The sequence below is a fragment of the Melospiza melodia genome, unplaced genomic scaffold, assembly GCF_035770615.1.
Source record: "Melospiza melodia melodia isolate bMelMel2 unplaced genomic scaffold, bMelMel2.pri scaffold_45, whole genome shotgun sequence".
Lineage (NCBI taxonomy): Eukaryota > Metazoa > Chordata > Aves > Passeriformes > Passerellidae > Melospiza > Melospiza melodia.
Window position 1 is genome coordinate 322,815 of NW_026948772.1, and position 21,827 is coordinate 344,641.

The 21,827-nt window shown below is 48.5% G+C and overlaps 1 pseudogene; it reads right to left on the reverse strand.

Annotated features, from left to right (window-relative positions):
* Positions 1-20,330: 20,330 nt before the first annotated feature.
* LOC134434635 (cytochrome b-like) lies at positions 20,331-21,461 on the reverse strand (annotated as a pseudogene).
* Between the last annotated feature and the right edge of the window lie 366 nt (positions 21,462-21,827).

Genomic DNA, 21,827 nt, shown 5'->3' on the forward strand with positions numbered 1-21,827 from the left:
CCTGAGGTGAGTGAGAAAGGAACATTTCATGTTCCTGGTGCTTAAGAATTGTAGAGCAAGCTGTGAGCTTGGCCTGTGGAGGTAGAGTGTAGAGGGCCAGCTGGGCAGGCTGAAAGAAAATCCATTTCCATGTCTGCAGCAGCAAGAACAAAGGCATCGCTGGCTATTTCCTAATTTTCCATTTCAGAACTTTCAAGGAATGAAAAGCTCATTTTGCAGAGAGAATGTTGCTTCTTGATAGTAGCCAGGGCGAAATGTCTAATTCAGAACTATTAGCAATTCTGTTGAATTAGCTCATTTAAATTTAGTGTCAGTGACTTAGAATCCCATTGTTATCAAAGTTTCTGATTTGTCCTTAGCAGAGCTGGTTGTAGAAATAGAGCTGAATAGCATAAAGTGCTGAATAGAAATAAGGTTATAAATTATAGGTAACTTTGTGTCCCTCATACTGCTGTCTGTCCACAGATCACAGAACCAACAGCAGTCTCTCCCCTGGCTCCCTCTGCTCATGGAGAGGAGGCCGAAGAGGAGGCAAATGAGGTGGATGAGCGCCAGCCTCCAGCTGTGCTCACACCACAGCCTGAACATTCTGAGCCAGTAAGTGCCAGCTGTGTGTGCTGCTGTCTTTAGTGCAGGGCAGAGCTGCAAGTTTCTGACCAGCCAGCACTTGCTGTTGCTGGCTGAGGATGCTGAGTGCTGGAGTCCTGCCAGGACCCAGTGATTGCCCCCAGCCTGTGAGAGATGGACAATGGGCTTTGGTCTGTCATGTTTAGGGACCAGCTTCCTGGCATTTTGATAGGGGCTAGCCTGAAGCATGCAGGCTCCCTGTTCCCAGAGGAGGGAGCATGTCAAAGACACTGTGCTCAGCCTTGTTGGATACACAGGGGACACTGTGGCATGGAGAGACCTGTCCCCCTGCACAGACTGGCCAAGTAGCTGCAGGCACAAAGAAATGTTGATCTGACCACACAAGTTCTTTCTGGTGCTTTGTCTCCACAAACTTCTTGGGTGTGTTTACTTGGGAGTATTTCGGAGACACACTGGGGATGTAGAGTTGCTGCCTGAAGTCAGGGATTTTGGTGCCTTTGTTGCCAGGTTGCTCTTTTGCCTCTTCAGGCAGAGCAGCCAGTAGCAGAGCAGATAGGTGCTCTGAGTCTGCCTGTTTCTTGGTCTTTGATAAGCTGCAAGGAGATGACTGTGTTGTCCATGAAGCTGTGGGGGGGCATTCTTGTCAGGCGTGGCAAAAGAAACAAAGGGAGTAGTTCTGAACCCTTCTTCTGAGGCAAAAACCAGACACTGCATGTGTCTGTTGACACCTTCTATTGTGTAGTCTGCTTTGAAAACCGCATTTGAAAACTGCATTGCAGCCTAGAGTGGGAGCAAAGCTGCAAGTCCTTGACTGCTGTCTTGTAATGCTAAACCCAGGATGTACACCTTGCAATGGTGCCTGCTGTATCTGAAGTGCAGTGGGCACCTTTGTGGCTGGGGAGCTGCGTGGGCCCAAAGGACGCAGGGCTGGCGGCCGTGAGCAGCTGAAGAGGAGGCAGCGTGGGGCCAGGGGGCCCAGAAGGCCAAGGGCACGGTGGCTGTGCCAGCAGCAGTGGGGCAGCAGGAGCAGGGCAGGGAGCGTGGCCTGTGCTGGGCAGCGCTGCGGCCACAGCTGGAGTGCTGTGTGCAGCTGTGGGCCCTGGGAAGCAGAAAGTCATGGAGGGGCTGCAGCGTGGGCACAGAGGGACAGGGGAGCTGGGCAAAGGGGTGCAGCACAAGGCCAGGGAGGAGGGGCTGAGGGAGCTTTAGCCTGGACAATGGGGGCTCATGAGGGACCTTCAGGCAGACTTCCATAGATCCCTGCCTTGGATCCATAGAGCCAATGCTCAGCACAAGGGCTGTTTCCCTGCCAAACATCCCTTCACTGCATCCAAGTGCTTTAGACACTGGAGTAGGTAACACTTTCATATTTTGTTGATTTGTTTGTTTGCTAGAAGGAGAAGCCTTGTGCAATTTCTCCTTCTCCAGGGAGCAAGGGAGCTTTTTTCTCAATCTATCCTGCCCTTTTACAGCACTGGCAGAAATTCTGCTAGAATTTTACTTTTCAAGGAGGCAGTTCTGGATAATGCAGTATTTTTGCACAAGAACACATAGCTTGGGCCAGACATGTTGGTGCAGAATGAGCTGTTCTGGTGCCAGATCAGCCAGTAGGGCTTGCCCATCATTTTCAAGTTAACGGCTCCCTTGTCTTTTGGCAGCCCAGGCAATCAGTGTGTGATGTGTTTGGGAACTGAGTAGGAAATCAATGCCCTTGCATTCCAGCTGGTGCTCAGAGATTAGAGGAGCTGGGAGGGGCTGGGCTGCATTTCTGACTCAGGCCACTTTAGCACCATCAGTGTGGTCGAGTCCAAGCGAAGAACTTGCCCGAGCACAGATGCACAAAGAGTGCAGTTCCCAGTGCAGTGCTCTGGGTCTGATTGCATTCCATAAGGACCTACATGCTCCAGATTCCCCAAGAGTGTGGGTTACTGAAGCAACAGGAGAGCAAATTCAGGATGGCTGCTGATCGGGGCACTGCTACCGAGTGCTGATGTGTGTAGTGACAGAAAGGACAGGATTGATTCCGGGTGACCCCCACGTGGGGAATAATGTGCTTTGGCTCTATGATTAAGAAGGTTAAACAAATGCTTTCTTAAGCTATGTTATATTACACTAGTACTATATTAAAACTATACTAAAGAGATACTTCACTAAAAAGCTACTAAAGAAAAACTCGTGACTGTCTCCAGGCAGTCTTTTATCTAATTAGCTAATCAATCTAAACAACTATCACTAAAATCCAACTAACAAATCACTTTCAGAAAACAATCACTATAACACATTCTTCATATACTAAAAAACAAGAACAGCCAGTAGAGATTAGAATTGTTTCCTCTTCTTCTCTAAGTTTCTCACTACCTTCCCTTAAAAAAAACCTAGGAGAGAGAATTATATCTCTCTCCATTCAAAGAATGTAAATACCACAGTACAGTAAAGAGAGATTATTAAAGTGAGATCTGTCTGTCTATCTATCTATCTATTTAAATCTTCCTGACTCTGCTCCAAAGCAGTGGAAGATGCAAAGCTCACCTAAAGGCATCCCTTCAGGAGAGACAAACAGGACACGGCAGAAGCAGAGGGAGGCCCTCACCAGACCCTTGAGAAATGCCACCCCTTCCCTGTCAGCTGCCTGAGAGGCTGCTGGAGCTTCAGTCCCAGATGGCCCCTGATTGTAGGGCCAGGGTCACTGTGGAATCTGTGCCTCCTCTCGGGCAGAGAATGACCCAGGAGAGCAGCAGCACAGTGCTTTGGGAACGTGTGAGCCCAGCAGCCTTTGAGTCTTGGCCCACGAAGGGCGTATGGGAAGTTGAAACCCATCTTCTCTTGCTTTCTGTGCAGGTGCTTCGAGAGAAAGAGCAGGAGCACACTGCCTCATCTGAGATGCCAGGCCAGACTCAGGGAGAGCTGTTCCCAGCCCAAGGGCAGGAAGAGCAGCTCAGGCAACAGGTGGAAGAGCCACAGGAGAATGGCCAGGTATGCCTGACTGGCCAGGGCACAGAGGGAAGGGCAGGAAGAGGGGCATAAACCAGAGCTCTTGGGACTGAGGAGGCCAGGAGTGCCACTGGCACTGGAAGCACAGAGCCTTGGAATCTGCAGAGATCAGCCCTGGGACAGGAGGTTTGCAATGGAGGCAGATGTGGGGAGGGAAGCAGAAAGAAATGGCTGAATAAATGTGATTTTGAGGCTGCAAGAGGAAAAAAGGTGAGCCTGATGGCAGCTCTCAGTCACTTGCTCTGCTTTTGTGTGTACAGAACATCAAGGCAGAACCACAAGCAGAGCTGCCTGAAGCTCAGAGTGCCATCATGGCAGTGAAGAGGAGGAATGAAGACATCCAAGAGGAGAAGAATCTCCCTATGCACAGGGGTAATCAACAAAAACAGGTGAATGAAGGAATGGCAGCCACTCCACTCATGAGAGAGAGTCCTTTCTGTTGTTGTTTACAGAAAATTGACAAACAGATGCAGGCACAGCTGCAGGAAACTGAGGCTATGACCAAGGCAAGGAAGAAGAGGCTAGATGAAAAAATTAAAATCATCCAAGAGAAAATTAATTGCCTCCTTCAGGAGCAAAAGGCTCTAGAAAAGCAAGTGAGGGAAATAGCAGTCAGCACTGCAGTCACCCAAGGGTGGTTTCTGCCCTCCTTGCCTTTCCAGTGCAGAGCAGCAGGGGTGGGTGATGCCTCTGAGTGCCATCCTGATGAGGCCTCTGTCAGAGCTGCTCTCAAGGACACTTCCTGCTCTGCTGGATCTCAGCTGATGCTCTGGACAGTGGCATTACTCCTTTGGCCATTTAGCCAGCAGTCATCTGAATGAACTCCTGCTGGCTTCTTCCAGGTGACCTTGTTTCTTGAGGTGTTTTTGCAGGTGAACATGGTCACTCACATAGATTTGGAATACAAGCTACAAGCTGTCTATATCCCTTGCAGATCTGCTCCTGTCCTTTACTTTCTTCCCAGTCGATGACTCCTGGCTGACGGGGACAAGCTGTAGTCTCTGACTGCTTTGTTCTGTTTGACTTGAGGTGGAAGTGTTGGCATCCTACCTGGCAGCCTGCAGAGAGTTCCAGCAAATGACGGGCAGCCAAGAGCCCCGAGGCTGGCATGAGGCCCAGGAACTGACCCATCCAGAGATGCTGCAGGATAAGCACATCCCGAGGAACGTGCAGAAAAAGAGAATTTCATGGCAGGAGGTAGAACATTAGAATGAGGAGCTGCAAATGTATCTGCAGACCTAGGAGGGGGAAAGGAGTCTTTGGGAGGAAGTGGAGCGGTCGTTGCTGCAGTCATCCTTTAGAACAACAAACTGGCTATGAACTCGAGTCAAACCAGCCTTTGGTTTTGACCATTTGGTTTCACAAGTAAACATCCAAAGCAATCCAGTTGAAGAGCTCTGCATGTGGCTGACAGCAGCTTCCTAAGGGCTTGCATTTCAAATGGCAATCTCTCTTGCATTTCAGGGCAATCTCTGCCACACCTTCCTGACATCAACTCATTTCTTGTCTCAGATTTACACCGACTCTGACACTGAAGCTGCTGCAGAAGCAGCAGCGCCATCCCAAGGAGCCTTTGCTCTCCAGCTGAAGAAATGGAGCCTGAGCCCTTGGTTCACCTCCCGTGCTGACCCAGCTGCTGCTCAGCAACAGGAGACGGCGGGTGACTCCCTGGAGCAGCAGAGTACGTCTGGTATCTTTCTTATCTGAGGGACAGTGTGTTGTGTGCACGTGTCGGCATAGCTGTACCAAAGGGTTCTCCTCAGTTTAGTGTCACAGAAGTGCTGGCAGTGCTCCGAGGCAGCAAGAGAGAGCTCTGGGTGTTCCTGCTGCCTCTGAGGGCAGCTTAGACTGGCTGGAGTTTGCCTGAGCTTCCCTCTCTGCCGAAGGCAGAAGAAGGGATTGTTCCTGGATCAGCAGAAGGCTGTGACTGCTTGAGTCCTAGTCAGTGGCAGAAGCCCTGCTGAGATCAGTCTCTAGGAGAACACATCAAGCCCTTTGTGATTCTGCAGCACAACCCAATGAATCTGCTTCTTGCCCTTAACAGCTGCCAGTGCTGTGCTCTCAGATAAGATCTGGTAGGGTTGAGAAGAGAGCCCAATGGATTCTGTGTCTACCACCACCTGTTGGGACAAAAAGGGCACCGATCTGCACCTCGGCGTGGCTGATCTCAAAGCCCATCCCGTTGTGTCCTGAATGGGGGCAACAGCTTGTCCGGGGCTAAGGCTGACTCTGGCTTCTTCCCATCAGTGCCTGTCAGTGCTCATGCTTGGGCTTTGCCAGCCTTGCTGTGGTCACTGCCCTGCCCCTGAGGGCTGGTGGGAATGCAGAGGCTGGAGCCTTCCTTAGCTGGGAGGGTCCCGCTGCTGCCCTGCTGCTGCAGCGCGGAGCTGCCTGAGGCAGCAGCCCCTGCTCTGGGCCGGCTTCTGCCTCGCACGGCCTGGACTCACAAGAGGGCCAGCATCTCCTCTGGGCAGCTCTCTGTGTCACAGGGACGCCTGAGGAGCACTGCTGTCCTCTGTGCCCGTGCCCGCCGTGCCGAGTTGGAAAGATGGGGACGTGTGCGGTGCCGAGAGGGCGAGTGCAATGGGAGCGACTGATCCGCGCTGTCAGGGTGAAGAGAAGAGGCGCGGCTCTTCACGCAGGGCACGGGCAAGGGCGTCTGTGAGCTCAGCCTGCTCATAAAGGGTGAGGGTCCTGATGCTGAAAGCCCTGTGGGGATTGGTTCTAGCATGAGCTGCTCTGGTTTACAAACACAGAGGCATTCTTCTGGCAAACTGCTGCAAGGTGGAAAAGATGGGAACACTTGGCAATATTCCTCCTGTTCTGAACTTGGCATCTGTTCAGAGGAATTGATTCTAGATGTCCTGGTGCACTTAATCTTAGCAAGTAGGAAACCTTTTCTAAATCTCACAGTGTTTATTCCCAAGAAAACAAAGGCACTGTTAGTTCCAGCTCTCCTAAATGTTTCTAGATGACAAACTTACTTGCCTTGGTAGGTATTCTCTTCTGGTCTCAGTCTCCTCTGAATGTATCTCCCTGTGCTTCCCTGTGTGCCTGCTGTCAAGAGGTCTCTCACTTAAAAGGATGCTGGAAATCAGTCTATGTGCCAGCCACTTGTGCTGTGGGCCTGCTGTTCTTTTCTTGTTGTTCCAGTTCCCGTTCCTGTTGTTGTTAGCCAGCTGTCCACAAAGGGAGGGCTCAGAGCCCCAGACAGTGGGGCTGCCTTTTGTATCGCCTAGAAGGTGAGATCTCTGCTTTGAAGTGAACATCTTGCATTTTGTTTCCCTCAGGGAGAATGGTGAAGATGGAAAATCCTATTCTAAAATACATTGAACTGGAAAATATTGGCAGTGGGTGAGTCCAAGCAATGTTAATTTTACAAAACTATGCATCAGATGTTTTGCTGGCGGAATAGGTATCAAGTGTGAAGTCAGACAAGCTGCAAATGTGTTCAGGCACTGGGCTTAGATTGTCAGTGCTGATCAGAATTTCTAAGTGTGCTCAGAAGGCATTGTCAAACACATCTCAATGCTTCCAGTGTCCTGCAGGTCTGTGGTATTTACAGCACAGATCACCTGTGTGGGCTGGCTTTCACTGCAAGATCTAAATGGCTTCTCCTCCCTCTGCTTCTGTTTTGTTTCTAGGACTTTTGGAGATGTTTGTAAAGCACTTGACACTGCCACAGGAGGAGAGGTAAATGTCAACAGCCCCTGCAGACTCTGCTGCACTTGAGGGCTTTCCCCTCTGGTGTGAGCTGTGGCTGGAGCTTTGGGCAGAGCTGTGCTGAAAAGGCACAAGAAGCACAGACTGGTGCCAGCCCACAGAACACATTTGGGACTTTGTCCTCCTCAGCTGCCGGAAGGAAGGCACGGAGGGCAGCGGTTCCTTTCAGAGAAGGACGCGCTCACTCGCTCTCCATTGCTAAAACAAAGGCGCTACCTTTGAGCACCTCACTGCTCTTTGGGGCTACAGCTTCAGAGTCCTGAATTCTCATTTCTGGCTGCCAGCAAATCCATCTGAAAGTTACTGGTAGTTCCTTAGCCACCTGCAGTGCTGCACTTGGGAACTGCACATAGGGAGAGATCTGCAAGGCGTCCCTGAAAGCCCTAAGCCCTGCCCATAGCCCAAGATGTATCCACAGAGTATTAAGGCATGGATTACTTCTTCTGAGTCCCAAACAAAGCAGCAGAGAGTGTGGTCAGAGGTTTGTGGGTGATAACTGAGACACCGCTGTTACCAAGTGGTCAAGGCAAAATGTCCACGTGTCCTGTAACTGGCTCCCAAGGGAGCAGAGAAATGGGCTGTTGGAATGTCAGTTCCTAACTACTGCAGTGCCTAATCACAAGGCAGTTTGGCACAGCTCAGCTGTGTCATTGCAAAATCACTCGCTCCACGTGTCTTGTGGTCTCATGCCACCAACCTCTCAAGTTACTGATTTTCAATGTCGTTTTAGGTGGCCATCAAGAAAATACAGCTTCAAGGACTGAGGAAGAAGGAACTAAAAGTCAACGAACTCATGGTCATGAAGGTGAATAGAAATCCCAACCTGGTCAACTGTTTAGACAGGTGAGTTGTGCTTTTGTCCCATGAATGTTTGTTTGTATGTTGCAAACATGCAAGGTAAAATTCCCACTTTGGTCACTGGCAGAAAATAGAGCTGTAATTATTGGCTAATTATTATTGCTCTGTTCATCTCCAGTGGATGGGAAGAGATTGCATTTTGTCTGCATGAGTCTTCGCTGGCACATGGTATTTGAAAATTGTTCAAAAACCCGGATGAGTTGTGTCTTACTAAATCAATGATCTCTGTATTCACAGCCACCACTTTGTTTTGGAGCTTGATTTTTTTCAAGTGTCTTCTTACGTCCAGGTAAACTAACAAGGATTTCCCTTGGATTGTTGCCACTGTTTCCCATTGCTATGCATGCCAGGAAGACTAGGTGCTTTTTTTCCAGAAACACCATGCATGACAGGTTTTCTTTTATCTGGGCTGTTACTAAACTGCACATTTTGCTTGCTGCCCATCTAAGACATCTCCTTTTTTGCAGCTGTGCCTTTCTCCTTGAGACTGCACAGATGGCAAACAATGCACAGCCAAGAGGGAATGTCTCTTCCTTTATTTTGTCTTTGTCTCAAAGGGACCTGAAAAGAAGAACCAACCTGTCTTTTCCAAACAGCAACTTAGCCATGTACATTCATCTCCATGCCCTTGTTTCCTTCTTTCAGCTACCTTGTGGGTGAGGAACTGTCCCTGGTTATGGAGTACATGGATGGAGGCACTCTGAGCAATGTCATCAGCCAGACCTACCTGTCGGAAGATGAGATGGCAGCCATCAGTCGGGAGGTCAGCAATCCCAGCTGTGTTTCCAAGGGCTTGGGCAGCATTGTCTGGGAAACAGGGGCTCAGAGCTGGAGTGATTTCCTGTGCCAAGCTTTGTTTCTGTGTTGCTGGTATGCTATGGGCAAGTAAAAGCATCTCAAGGGAAAGGCCTGCCAGTGCCCCTGCACTCACTGTACTCAGTGCCAGTACTCTTATCTCCTGCCGTTGTATTCTAGCTCTGTCTCTTGTATTTGTATTTTCTGTTCTCCACCTTGCCTCTCTAAATGTTTGCCTGGAGTCTGTCTTCACTGCATTCTTGCCTGTAAAAGGAAAGGTGCTGGTGGCAGGATTTGAAATGACCAGAAAAGAAAAAAATACTCATTTCCCAGAGTCCTCAGCTGAAAAGGATAGAAGTGCAGCCAAAATGCTCTTTGCTTCCGCAAAGTGACTGGTGTGATACTTCCAAGCCTGTGCTGAGGCCAGCAAGAAAATCTTTTCCATGCAGCCTCCCACCCAAAAGTGATCCACTAAACACCAAAGGGAGGGACTTTTCCTTTCCAAACCCCTCCTTTGTCCTCTGCATGGAAAAAGCACGTCCACTGCAGCAGGAGTCGTCCTGGCTGGTTTGCAGGGGACAGCCTACAACAGCAGGTGCTGTTGCTCTTTCAAAAGCTGATGTGCCTTTCCTCAGAAAGGTCCTGCTCTGCAAGTGTTGGAGCAGCACGCTCTTCCTCTCAGTGGCCATTACTGTTCTGCCATTACTCCCCATTTCCCTGGAGAGGGAATCTTTTAGATTCTTTGTCTCCTTTCTTGTGTGATGAAATCACATCACTCATTTTTGCCCTCCTCTTTCTGTTTTCTCGCTCAGTGCCTGCAAGGACTGGATTTTCTTCATTCAAACCATGTCATCCACCAAGATGTGAAGAGCAGCAACATCCTTCTCAGAACTGACGGTTCTGTCAAGCTGGGTCAGTATATTCTTGGTCAGGTGCAGCGTTCCAGGGATGTGGGTGTGGGGCTGCTTGGAGTGACTGCCAGCTCCCCAAAAATGGTGCTGGTGGCAGTGCAGGGACCCCTGCTGCGAGCTGAGGGCACAGTTGCAACGTGCACAGAGGTATAAGGAACCACAAGCAGTCAAGAGTGGCCTTGCTCTGTGTGTGTCCCTTCTAGACAGAGGGATCAACAATCTAAAGCTTCAGGGGAATGAAGTCCACTGCTGTGAGCAGCATTAAGAAACCTGGGTTTTTTTGGAAGTGGCCATTTCCATACTCCCTTGGCTAAAGCCCCAAGGAAATCGAGTGTGGACAGTTCTCCAGGAGATTCAACAGCACATTCTTAGCCTGAGAGTGGGGAATTCTTTTGCTTGGTTTCCTAATTGGAGCTGGCTTTCACGGTTTCTTTTTTTCTCCACAGCTGACTTTGGCCTCTTTGCTCAGCTCAGCCCTGAGCAGGGCAGACGGAGCTCCGTGGCCGGTGCTGCTGGGTGGCTGGCGCCTGAAGTGGTGACAGGTCAACCATGTGGCCCCAAAGTGGACATATGGTCTTTGGGAATTGTGGGCATCGAAATGGTGGAACAAGAAGTTCCTTCCTGGAATGAAACTCCTGTCTTGGTAAGGTGCAAATACTCACTGATCCCACTGTCTTTCTCACCTGTCCCGTGTTCTGTGTGCCATTGGACAAAATCCCATTGCCATCTGCTGGCACCACTTCCACCAAGGTCCCCTTCTAAAAATGCCCCTGCAACACATCAGTATCTGCTGTAGCTTTGGTTGTATCAGAAAGGGAAGTGGCAGTTCAGAAACCTAACCAGGTCAGAAAACCTGCCATTTTGGCCTCCAGCCGTGCCTGACATTTCCCACTTGTTTTTTGAACAATGTTGGAACTCTGTTTCTGAAGGACAAGAATTTTTCAGTGGACAGGGTAGACATGTGATAAATATCCTGAGAAATAGAGGTTAGACCTTCCCAGATTCAATTTTATAGAAAACATAGGAAAAAAGGAAAAAGAAAAGTAAACAAAAAAGGAAAAGAGAAAAAAACCTACTACCAAAGCAATGCCCAAGAAATCCTGCTTGCTTTTTCATTTTTTAAATGCAGCTCTTCTCTTCCATTCTGTAGCATCTTTTCCAAATCCTGTGGCTGTTGAAACTTTCAGGCTTTCAAGTCATCTGTACATTGTTCAGTCACGTGTGTGGGTGGCCTGGATAAGTTTTGGATGTGTTTTTCTCCAACTGCAGTTAGAATTGTTTGCCAAACCCTTGGCTGTTTCTGGGTACTTTAACAAGTTGATGAGCTTGCAGGCAGGTGCCTGGGCTGGGATCCAGCGTGGGCAGTTGACACCAGTGCTGTGTTTCTTTACCTCAGGAGCAGGGCCATCCCTGGCCTGCACAGTTCTAATGACAGGGAGGGCTCCAGCTCCCCACCATGGCCAGTGGCTGAGCTCAGCTGAGAGTCAGGATAAAACCCTCTTTCTCACCTCTGGTGATGTGGGAAAAGGACAGACAGCCGCATAAATTATTTGTACACAAGGGGAGTGCATTGCAATTTCTGGATTTGAAATTCTCCTTTGGGTTGAAGAGGATAATAGCAAAGTCTCTTTGGTCACCCTCTATTTCAGTGCCATGAGCACAGAGTTATCATGACAGTGGTGGGCATTTTTATGGAGACTCCAAGGCCTCTTGCCATTGTTCTTTTTGTCTATTTGAGATGGATTCTGCAAGTTGAGGTTTGAATAGTTCCAAGTTGGTGTCTTATGTTTCTAAATACCATCTTGCAAAAGCAGAATGAGCTCTCTGCCTCTGACTTGTCAGCGTGTTAGAGCTTGGTTCCACATGAACCACACTGGATAAGGATCAGCCGATGTCTTGCCAATCTACACTGTAATTCCTTGGCCTGAGGAGTATCAGAAAGACCTGCTGAGCTCCATGGACACTGTCAGCTGCATGGAAGTGAGCATCCTTGGCCTTGCTGAAGAAACTGGAGCTCAGCTTAGATTAGATGCTCTTGAGCAGGAGAAAGGCTGGAATCGTCAGGTGTTTCCAGAGGCCTGCGTGCCCAGAGGGACTGAGTTCTGGGGAGCAGCTGGATGTTTCTGCACATCATGGAAGGGGATTGCCAGACAGCTCAAGCCTCACCACAGGCAAACACTCCCCAGCTCTTCTCAGGCAACATTTGCTTTGGGTTTCAAGTTGTTCCCACTTGTCTGTCTGTGAAGATGCCCCTAAAACTACAAGGCAAGCCTCTCAGAACTGGTGTTACATTTCCAGAAATGAAGAAAAGAAGCCCAAACACATGAAAGTTGCTAAGGCACTGGTTTTTAGAGAGGAACTTAACCCCCTGTGCAGTTTCTTCTCACTGGGAAATGTGCCTGAAACCTGGGCATGAGGGTGTAAAGGCCACAGAGTCTCTTCTGCTTCTTGTGCAGTGCTGCTGAAACACTCAGTGACCGTGTTTCTCTCCCAGCCCAAGCCACATTCTGCCCGTCACCAAGCCAGAGCCTGGTTATGTGGAGAGCCTGCCAGAAACCTCCCATTTGTTTCCTGGCACTTTCTGGGATGGGCCTACCATTCATGCATTGACTTGAGTAGCCAAATGAGTAGAGGGTGACTGTAGGGATGGAACCTCTCCTTCTGATTTGACCATGAAAGGTTTTTCTTTTCCATGTAAGGAAAGCAGAAATTTTCAGACTGCTGAGAAACAGAGCTGCAGGTGGCTCCTGTGTGTCCAAGCAGGAGTTTTCATCCCAGTACATTTGTGCATGGATCATAATGTGTCTGTGTTGAAGATGAGATTCCAAAGATTTGTTTCCTTACCTGAGGAATACCTGGTGGATTTCCTTTCTTTCCCTCCAATTCCCATTGTTTTTAAGAACAAAGCAAAAAGCTTGATTAGTTTTGTTTTGTGGCAGCGTTGCTTAAGGGACCAAGAAGCACTGCAGAAATGCTTTCCATGTACTAACCCTTGGATACAGTAGAGTTAGTATAGCAAAGTCCTTCTTCCAAAAAGCCTCTCAAGCTGGTATGAATCGTCAGGGAAGGAAATGTGCTTGTGCTGATGTAGTTCCCACTAATTAGGTCAGTCAATGTAATCAGCTGCCAAGGCAAGATCTGTGAGATGTTGGAGAGGCTGTGGCTGCATCGGGGTTTGGGTTTTTTGGTTGGTAAAGGAAAGTCATCTCTGGGTCTCTGCCAGGGCAGAAACTGCCACTGCAGAGTGGAGCTTAATCAGTGGGATCTGGGAGAGCAGTGACAGATGGGAAAGAAGCAGGTGGAGCCTGGTGTCTCCTTTTTCCCCAGCCCCAACTCCTGATAGCCACAGGAGGAAGACAAAAGCTGCAGCAGCCCAACCTATTTTCATCTTGCCTGCGTGACTTCCTGAGCTGCTGCCTGCAGAGAGACGAGGCGCGGCGCTGGTCTGCCAAGGAGCTCCTGCAGGTAAAATGTGAAGGGGCTGCAGGTGAAACAGGCTCTGAGGGATGGGCTTCTCCTCCACTCACGCCCAAGGCAGCAGATGAGCCCCCTTCCTCCTCACCTCCACTCTTGGTGCTCTTCAAATGAAAACAGTGAGGAATCCTAGACTGGGCTGGGCTGGCAGGGCCCTGCAAATGTCCTCTGGTGCAAGTGTCCTGCAATGAGCAGGGACTTCTTTAAAGACATCAAGTTTCTCAGAGCCCTTTCCCACTGGAGCCGGAATGGTTGCAGGGATGGGGCACCTACAACCTCTTGGGGCAAGCTGTGCCAGGGTCACACCATGCTCCGAGTAAACAAGTTCTGATTAGATCCTATTTGTGTTAAAAAATATTCACCCACATCCTATTGTAACTGGCTCTGTTAAAAAAGATGTCCTCCACTTTCCTCAAAGCCACTCTGAAGTTTTGGAAAGTGGCAATAAAGTCTCCCTGGGGCCTGTTCTTGACAAAACTGAGCAACCCCACCTCTCTCTGCATTTCCTGAGTCAGAGAGGTCCTCTGGCTGTTTCTGTCACCTTCTTTTGTAATTTGGTGGGGTGTTCAGTTTTATGTAATGGCAACAGAATTGAAGTAGAGCAATGCAGGGTACAGAGACATGAAATGGTGGTGGAGGAACCCAAGGAAGCCAGTCCCAGCTGAGCAGTCAGAGATTTGGCTGTGGGCAGGAGGGGCTGTGGGGGGCTCACTGTGAGCCTCTGAGGGGCCCTGGTTTGTGCCCCCCAGCCCACCCTCAGAGGTTTCTGCCACGCAAACAGGGACAGCTGGGAGGGACTTGTCCCAGCCCCATCTGCTGCCTGGCACGCTCAAGCAGACGGGAACTGTGCCAGGGTTACTGCCAGGTTGTGTGGCAGAGAGGGAACTGCAGGGCCCAGTGCCACTGGGCTGGCCCTGCTGGGAAGGAAGGTGCCATCCAGCACACGAGGGGCAGGGCATGGAAAGGTAGACACTGCTTTCTGTCCCTGTGGCAATCAGCACACTGCCTGTCTTTCAGAGGGACCAATGAGAGGCTTTGGAGTTTCCTGAAAAGAAGAAACTCCAAGGACAGAAAGCACCATTTCTAGAGCACTGGCAGGGCTAAAATCTCAGCAAGATGAAGACACCTGTATAAATGGATGAGTGGGATTCTGGGCCAGGTTTGCCTGTGATGGCAAAGTCTGCACATAAAGATGGAGGTGTAGACAGTCCCATTGTTCCTCTTCCTGCATCCTTCTAGGAGCAGGAGGAATCCTGTGAAGCACTGAGCTTGGAAAGTCATGGTTCATTGTTTTTTGTTGATCTGTTTTTTTTCCCTTTGGGCAGCATCCATTTGTAAGATTTGCTGAGCCTGCGTCCAGCCTGGTGCCACTGATTGTTTCAGTGAAGAAGAGGAAGGAGACAAGAATGTGACAATCATCAGGACCATTTATTCCTCAATCAGTTTAGAGTAGGATTGTAGGTTAGGATAAGGATTAGGATAAGGATTAGGATTAGGATTAGGATTAGGATTAGGATTAGGATTAGGATTAGGATTAGGATTAGGATTAGGATTAGATTAAGGATAAGGAAAAAGATAAGGATAAGGATAAGGATAAGGATAAGGATAAGGATAAGGATAAGGATAAGGATAAGGATAAAGATTAGGATGAGGATAAGGATAAGGATAAGGATAAGGATAAGGATAAGGATAAGGATAAGGATAAGGATAAGGATAAGGATAAGGATAAGGATAAGGATTAGGGTTAAGGTAAGGGTTAGGGTTAGAGTAGGATTGAAAATCAATAAAGTTTCTGAAACCACAACTCACCTTGAAGATTCCCTTCCTTCTCACTCTGCGAATAAACTCGAGAATTCCTTCTGAATTGTCTGTTGTTTCTTAAAGGTGGAAAGTGAAACAGTGTCTTTGGCATGGTGTGAAAGTGGGGAAGGATGTTCTTCATTCATCCTCTCCAGACCACACTGCCTTTGGAATATGGCCCACTGGTCTGTTTTTGGCCATCTTTGGTACTTCTATTTTAGGCAGAAAGGGCAATGGCATTTAAAAGCAAAAGCACAGGAAGAATGGGGCAGCCCAAACATCTTATACAGATGCAGGCCTTCAGCTGTGACTGGAGAGCATTGGGGCTCCCTAAATGCAATAATCTCTTTGGCTGGAGGAGAGCCTTGCTCAAGTGAGAAAGCAGAAAGATCAGAGAGGGTGCTCGGGAAGGTCTCCTGTGGTGCAGAGCTGTCAGCACCTGTGAGATGAGAGCGGGCCCGGCCTTGCCCAGGCTGGAGCCCCAGCAGAGCCCCGGCAGAGGCCGGAGCAGCCTGAGCCCCGGCAGAGGCAGGCAGGAAGGAGGCCCTTGGAGCTGCAAGAGGCAGCAGCCGAGACCTGGGTGCCTCTTCCTGGGAGCGGGCGAATCCTCCGCCCTCAGAGCCCAGGTGGCAGCTGGCTGCTGCCGAGGGGAAGCGCAGCCGTGCTGGGCACAGCCCGGCCTGGAGGCCATGGCTGTCTGGAGTGTGCCCAGGAGCAGAGAAAGGCCAAGGGCAGCCGCGGGCCGCTGGGCTGGCTGAGGATTCCTCCTCTTCTGCCGGCTGCCCTGCAACTCCTGGCAAAGGCCAGCAGTGTGTGCAGCACTCTGGGCACCGGGGCAGGGAGCCGGGCTGCTCGGCAGGCTGGAGCACAGGGCAGCCTCCTTCAGGCCCGGCACTTGTGCCAGGGAAGTGAGGCCAGCGTGAGGCAGGGACAGCTTGGCAGGGCACATCTGCAGGAGCCAGCGCCTCACGCAGGTCTGGGAGGAAGCGCCTGCAATCCTGCAGTTCTGCACTGAGCCAAAGCAAAGGTGTGAGATGCAGAGTGTTTGGCAGAAATATTCAGGCCCACCAGGCCAGCCTACTTTGTGCTCTCTGGCACACAGCAAGCGCTGTGCAATGCAGCTCTGAGCTGCTGGGAGAGAGGCACATCAGGGATGTGCCTGAGCCATGTGCTTGAGGAATAAACTGATTTGGAAGGGGGCAGAAGGGTTTCAGCAGGCAATTTGCATTTTCTTCATTAATTTCTGAAAGAAAGTCATAATGTATTGCACACAGATAGGGTTATTAGAAAAGAAAGGCCTTATAAAATCAGGCCTACCTATTGTTATGTTTGCCCAATTATCCCGACAAAAAAAACCCCCAAACAATATTAAAAGTAGTAGCAATTTTAATTGAATATTTAAAATATAAAAATATAAAATTGGATAGAATAGAATTTGATTAAAATAAGGGATAATTTGTTTCTAATAATAGCACATAAGCAACAGATAACTGCGGGGTATGGAGTGCAGGCCTCTGGGACCCTTGCCACATCACATACAAGCTTGCCAAGTGAATATTCGTCCTTATATACCATGTGTCAATGCCGTCTCCTCCCATTTTCTATTCTTCACACTTCTACCTCTGCCCTCATCATCACCTTTACCATCCATATGCCACCACTTGGTTGGTGGTCGCACAAGTCTTTGGGGGTCATCTGATGAAGATTTTGTAGTCCAAAACTAACATAATTACTACATCTGAGTATTGTGGAGAGTTTTGTCAAAGAGTGGCTTGAGGAGGGAGGACACAGCCGAATCATTTTGGTAAAGATGTCCTAACTAGGGCAGAGGCCTTTTTGCAGGCAGGTGTCTGTTGGGAATTTAGCTGACTGGAGAATGGAAAAGTACAAGACCGTGGCTAATTCCAAATCTTGCACCTGCAAGATAACGTGTCCTTGGGCCTAGCTGAGTATGATAAAGAAATGGACAGTGAGACGTGAGAAGTAGAGAACGTAGGCCCAAAGGAATGAGGAAGAGCTGATGGTATAGTTTAACCAATAGATTGCTTGGCTTACAGAATATTCATAAGCTTATTATTTGCTGTATAAGTGTTTGATACTTTCTTCAATAAACTGGACCTGTGATGAACCATCTGGTGTCATGGTCTCCTTCCTTCAACAGAGTATCAAGGCAATAAATCCCTTATAATTAGCATTTTCCTGGGACACAACCAGAGAGTTCCTTCTTTGTTAATTTTTAGCAACCATTATCTCTTGCTTTCCTCCTGTTCCTGAACATCTGGGGGGGGGGGGGGGCATGGTGCCCCTCCTCTCCCTTTTTCTTCGGCATTACTAATTTTACCTGTTTTAATATTTACAAATATTAATTACTGTATCAATATTGATTCTTGTTTCAATTGTTATCAGCACGAATCGTACCTATTTACCACACTGTGGTAAATTCCCAGCTGGCCTGTTCCGTCTTCTACGTGCAGCCAGCTAACTTCCCATGGGAATAGTCATGAGTGCAGTTAGCACAAGCTATTGTGCTAAGAAAACTGTTTGCATCTGTAATAAACAACAAACTTGTCCCATGAGCATCCACGAAAGAAAAATGTAATCACCTGAGTAACAGTGAGTCTTAAAAAGAGAGAGTCTTAACATGTACACACTAATACACCTTCTAAGCAATAAATTGTGTGGCAGGAAACTACCAGCCAGTTGAAGTTGAACACAAGTCTGTGAAAACAGTATAAAAATGAGTTATGTGAATAAAGAATTGGCTTTTCCTGCATGAAGAAACTGAGTCCCGGCTGCTTTATTGACACAGCAATGTGGCTTCACTCAGCAAGAGCACCTGCAGGGTTTATTGATGAAACACTGGTGTTTGATTCTCAGAATAGGAAGGAGAGGCATTTAGTCTAACAAACAGGGCATAGTCTTTTGAATTCCTTTAGCTTTAACAGGAGTGCTGAACCATGTATTCCCCCACTGCAGTGCTTACTGTGTGCAAGTGGCTATCTTGGCCTTGAGAATAAGGAGAGTGGTCCTGCTAAGAAGGTAGCTGGAATGCATTCAAAAGGAAGAAAGTGTTTTAGGAGGCTCTTGACCACCAAAGGAGAGTATGAGGAATGGGAATATTTCCCAAATGACTGTGTCAGAACTGGAGTCGTGTCCCAGGCCCTGCCATATTTGATCCATGTTTGAGCAGGTTGACAAGACAATGAAGAAAAGTGTCTTGTTTAGCAGGTAGGACCATGACCCATGAAAGAGAAACAATGGATTGGTCAATGGGTGAGCAGTCAAGCTTTGAAAGGAGAACAATGCACAATGCAGCCCTTGGTGGCAGGGAGTCATGGAGTCATCCTGAGCCATCATGGCCTCATCTCACACGCCAGGCATGTGTGAGCTGCTGCTCTAACTCCTGCTGTAAAATTCCACTCCTAAGCAGGAGATACAAGGCCTAGTTCTGGGCTGAAGGGTTTAGAAGGACGAGATGCACAGCGTTTTGATCCAGGGGATGTCCTGGAAGTGCACTGCCTACCTGCCTCTGCTGCCGAGCACCACGCTCCAACTCCTTCTCCTGTTCAGTGGATTTTTGGGAATCCAGAGGTCAGTATGTATTATATGCTACTGCAACTAATAGAATGAATTTGCTTTGCAAGCCCAGTTTTTTCCTGGGTTATTTTGTGCATGGGTCACCTGAACCTGTGACAATGACCAGCAGGGAGCTACAGGACACTCCTACTCTGACGTCAATACATTCTGAGAAGTGATTGAAATATGTCAAAAAATTGGAGGTAATGTTTAGCCAGTAAGTTTCAGCAAAGTATTGAATATGTCTTAGTTCCATGGATACAAACTACTAGGTGAGATTGCTGGGTGTGCAGGGCTTAGGGAAGTGATTCCCTGTGCACCCAGCACTGAAATCAAGTAATGCCTCCCTTCTAACCCTGAGCTGGCAGCAGGGATCAGGCCTTGCTTGGTCACTTTCATTTTGACAACTTCTGTTAGCGGCTAAGAAAGGTCCAAATGAAACCTCCTCCAGCTGTTTTCCTCTGGTTGATCTTTTTAGGCACCAAAGCTCTGTTCCACGGGTGGCCTGGGTGTGTGCAGAGCAATGCAGCCCCCACAAAGCCCTTGGTTTCCCCACGAGTTGCCAGTTTGACTGCTTCCAAAGGGGAAGAAAAGCAGAGATGTACATTCACAGGAGTCCTGGCCATGTCCAATAAAGGTGCAAATATGTGGGGAGATTTGTTAGCAATTATTTCAGCTGTTATGCCAAGCCAGTGCCTTCTCTCCTGCTTCTGTGCATTATAGGTGAGTAATGTAATAATTGGCTCTCACAATTAAGAGATAGATACTATGTGGATAGATATTATGTTCAAATGTAAAGTGCTGTTATTGTAATACGTCCTCCCATAGTCCTCTTTCTTATCCCCCTTGTAATAGCCTTGGTAGTCAGGGCATTTGGGGAGGGCTGGCTTGTGACCAGCAGGCGGGGTGTAACAACAATTGACCTCCAATCAAGATGCAAGAAAGTAATCTCCACCACTGGACGGCAGAGAAAGAATTGACTGACAAAACATTGGGAGGGGCTAAAGGTAAAAAAAGCAGAGTATCCCTTTTGTAGATGAGCATGTGGCTGCTAATCATGGAGACTTCCCAGTGCTGCAATCTTTCCTTATACAGTCTTTTCTTAAGGTTTAATAAACCTTTAAAAACTTAAAGGTTGCCACCTTCTCGTAGTGACATCAGAAGGTTGCTTTGGTGCACAGAAGCCCTGAGTGTCAGAGCCCACTCCTATCTGCCTGACTGGGGTGTCCAGGGCACCTACACTGGAGCGCGGATACTTGCATGTGTATACCTAGCTGCCCCTGTGGCTACAGACACCCCCTTTTTAGCTGAACGCCTTGACAGGAGCTTTACCAAAGCAGTGGCATCCTAATGCTCTTTCTGTTTCAAAATCAGAAACTCAGTCACTAAGAAAGAGCAGGAAGACATACAAAAGCCAGGTAAGGATACACCCTAACCTAAGTAGAGAGGAAACATCTACTTACTTGTGAAATGTGTCATAAAATAGGCACCATAAGTAATGCCATAGGCAGCGAAAAGCAAAGGAGCAATTCACTCAATCATTTTAACACTGCCCTGCAAGTTTGCAGGCTGTGCTCACACAGTGGAAAAAGCAAGGCTCCTGTGAGTGTGCAACAGCCCACTGACAATTGCCTCAATCAGAGGGAATAGAATTAGAATGATTGTGAAGTATGTGAATGAGGCTAGTTGGCCAATGATGATGAAGGGGTGTCCTACTGGCTGGCTGCCTACTCAGGTTAGGATGAGGACGTTGGCGACTAGGGTTCAGAACAGGATTTGTGATAGGGGGCGGAAGGGTATTGATTGTAGTTTTGATGTATGTAGTAGTGGGGTGAGGAATACGATGAGGATTGAGGCGGCTAGAGCTAGTACGCCTCCTAGTTTGTTTGGGATGGATCAGAGGATGGCGTAAACAAATAGGAAATATCACTCGGGTTTGATGTGAGGAGGGGTGACAAGTGGGTTGGCTGGGGTGAAGTTTTCTGGGTCACCTAGGAGGTTGAGGGAGAATAGGGCTAGTGAGACGAGTAGGGAGAGCATTAGTACGAATCCTAGGATGTCTTTGATGGTGTAGTATGAGTGGAAGGGGATCTTGTCACAGTCTATGGGAATGCCTAGCGGGTTGTTTGAGGCTGTTTCATGGAGAAAGGTGAGATGGACGAGAGTAAGGCCTACGATGACGAAGGGAAGGAGGAAGTGGAGAGCAAAGAATCGGGTCAGTGTGGGGTTGTCGACAGAGAACCCTCCTCAGGCTCATTTGACTAGTGTTTGCCCGATGTAAGGGATGGCAGAGAATAGGTTTGTGATTACAGTAGCTCCTCAGAATGATATTTGGCCTCATGGTAGGATGTATCCTACGAAGGCGGTTGCTATGAGGGTTAGGAGGAGGATGACTCCAATGTTTCAAGTTTCTTTGTTTAGGTATGAGCCGTAGTAGAGTCCTCAGCCGATGTGTGGGTAGATGCAGATGAAGAAGAAGGAGGCTCCGTTTGCGTGGAGGTTGCGGATGAGTCAGCCAAATTGTACGTCTCGGCATATGTGAGTGACAGAGGAGAAGGCTAGATGGGTATCTGCTGTGTAGTGCATAGCTAGCAGAAGACCTGTGACGATTTGAGTAATTAGGCAAACGCCTACTAGAGACCCGAAGTTTCATCATGTTGAGATGTTTGATGGCGCTGGGAGGTCGATTAGGGCATTATTGATGATTTTGAGGATTTGGTGGTTTTTACGAAGGTTGAGGGCCATTGGTTATTTCTGTATGTGGCTACGAGGATGATGAGAATGGATAAGGTGAATGATCCTAAGTAGGCTTTGATTAGGCCTGAGTGGAGGGTGGTGGCAGTTTTGGTTGCTGTAAGTTGTAGGCTGGCTAGCCCCTCTGGACCTACTATTTTGTATCAGGAGAGGTCAGTTAGGTGGGATGCAATGTTCTGTCCTCCTTTGAGGAAGTTGGTTATACTTAGGCGGTGGGATAGGGGGTTAAAGTATCCTAGGGATGTTGAGAAGTTTGAGAAGGGGGCTTGTTTGGTCAGGATGAGAAATCTTTAGCTTGGACAACAGGAGCAGGAGCCTCGTGAGGGGCCTTCAGCATCTCCTCAGTGCATCCAAATA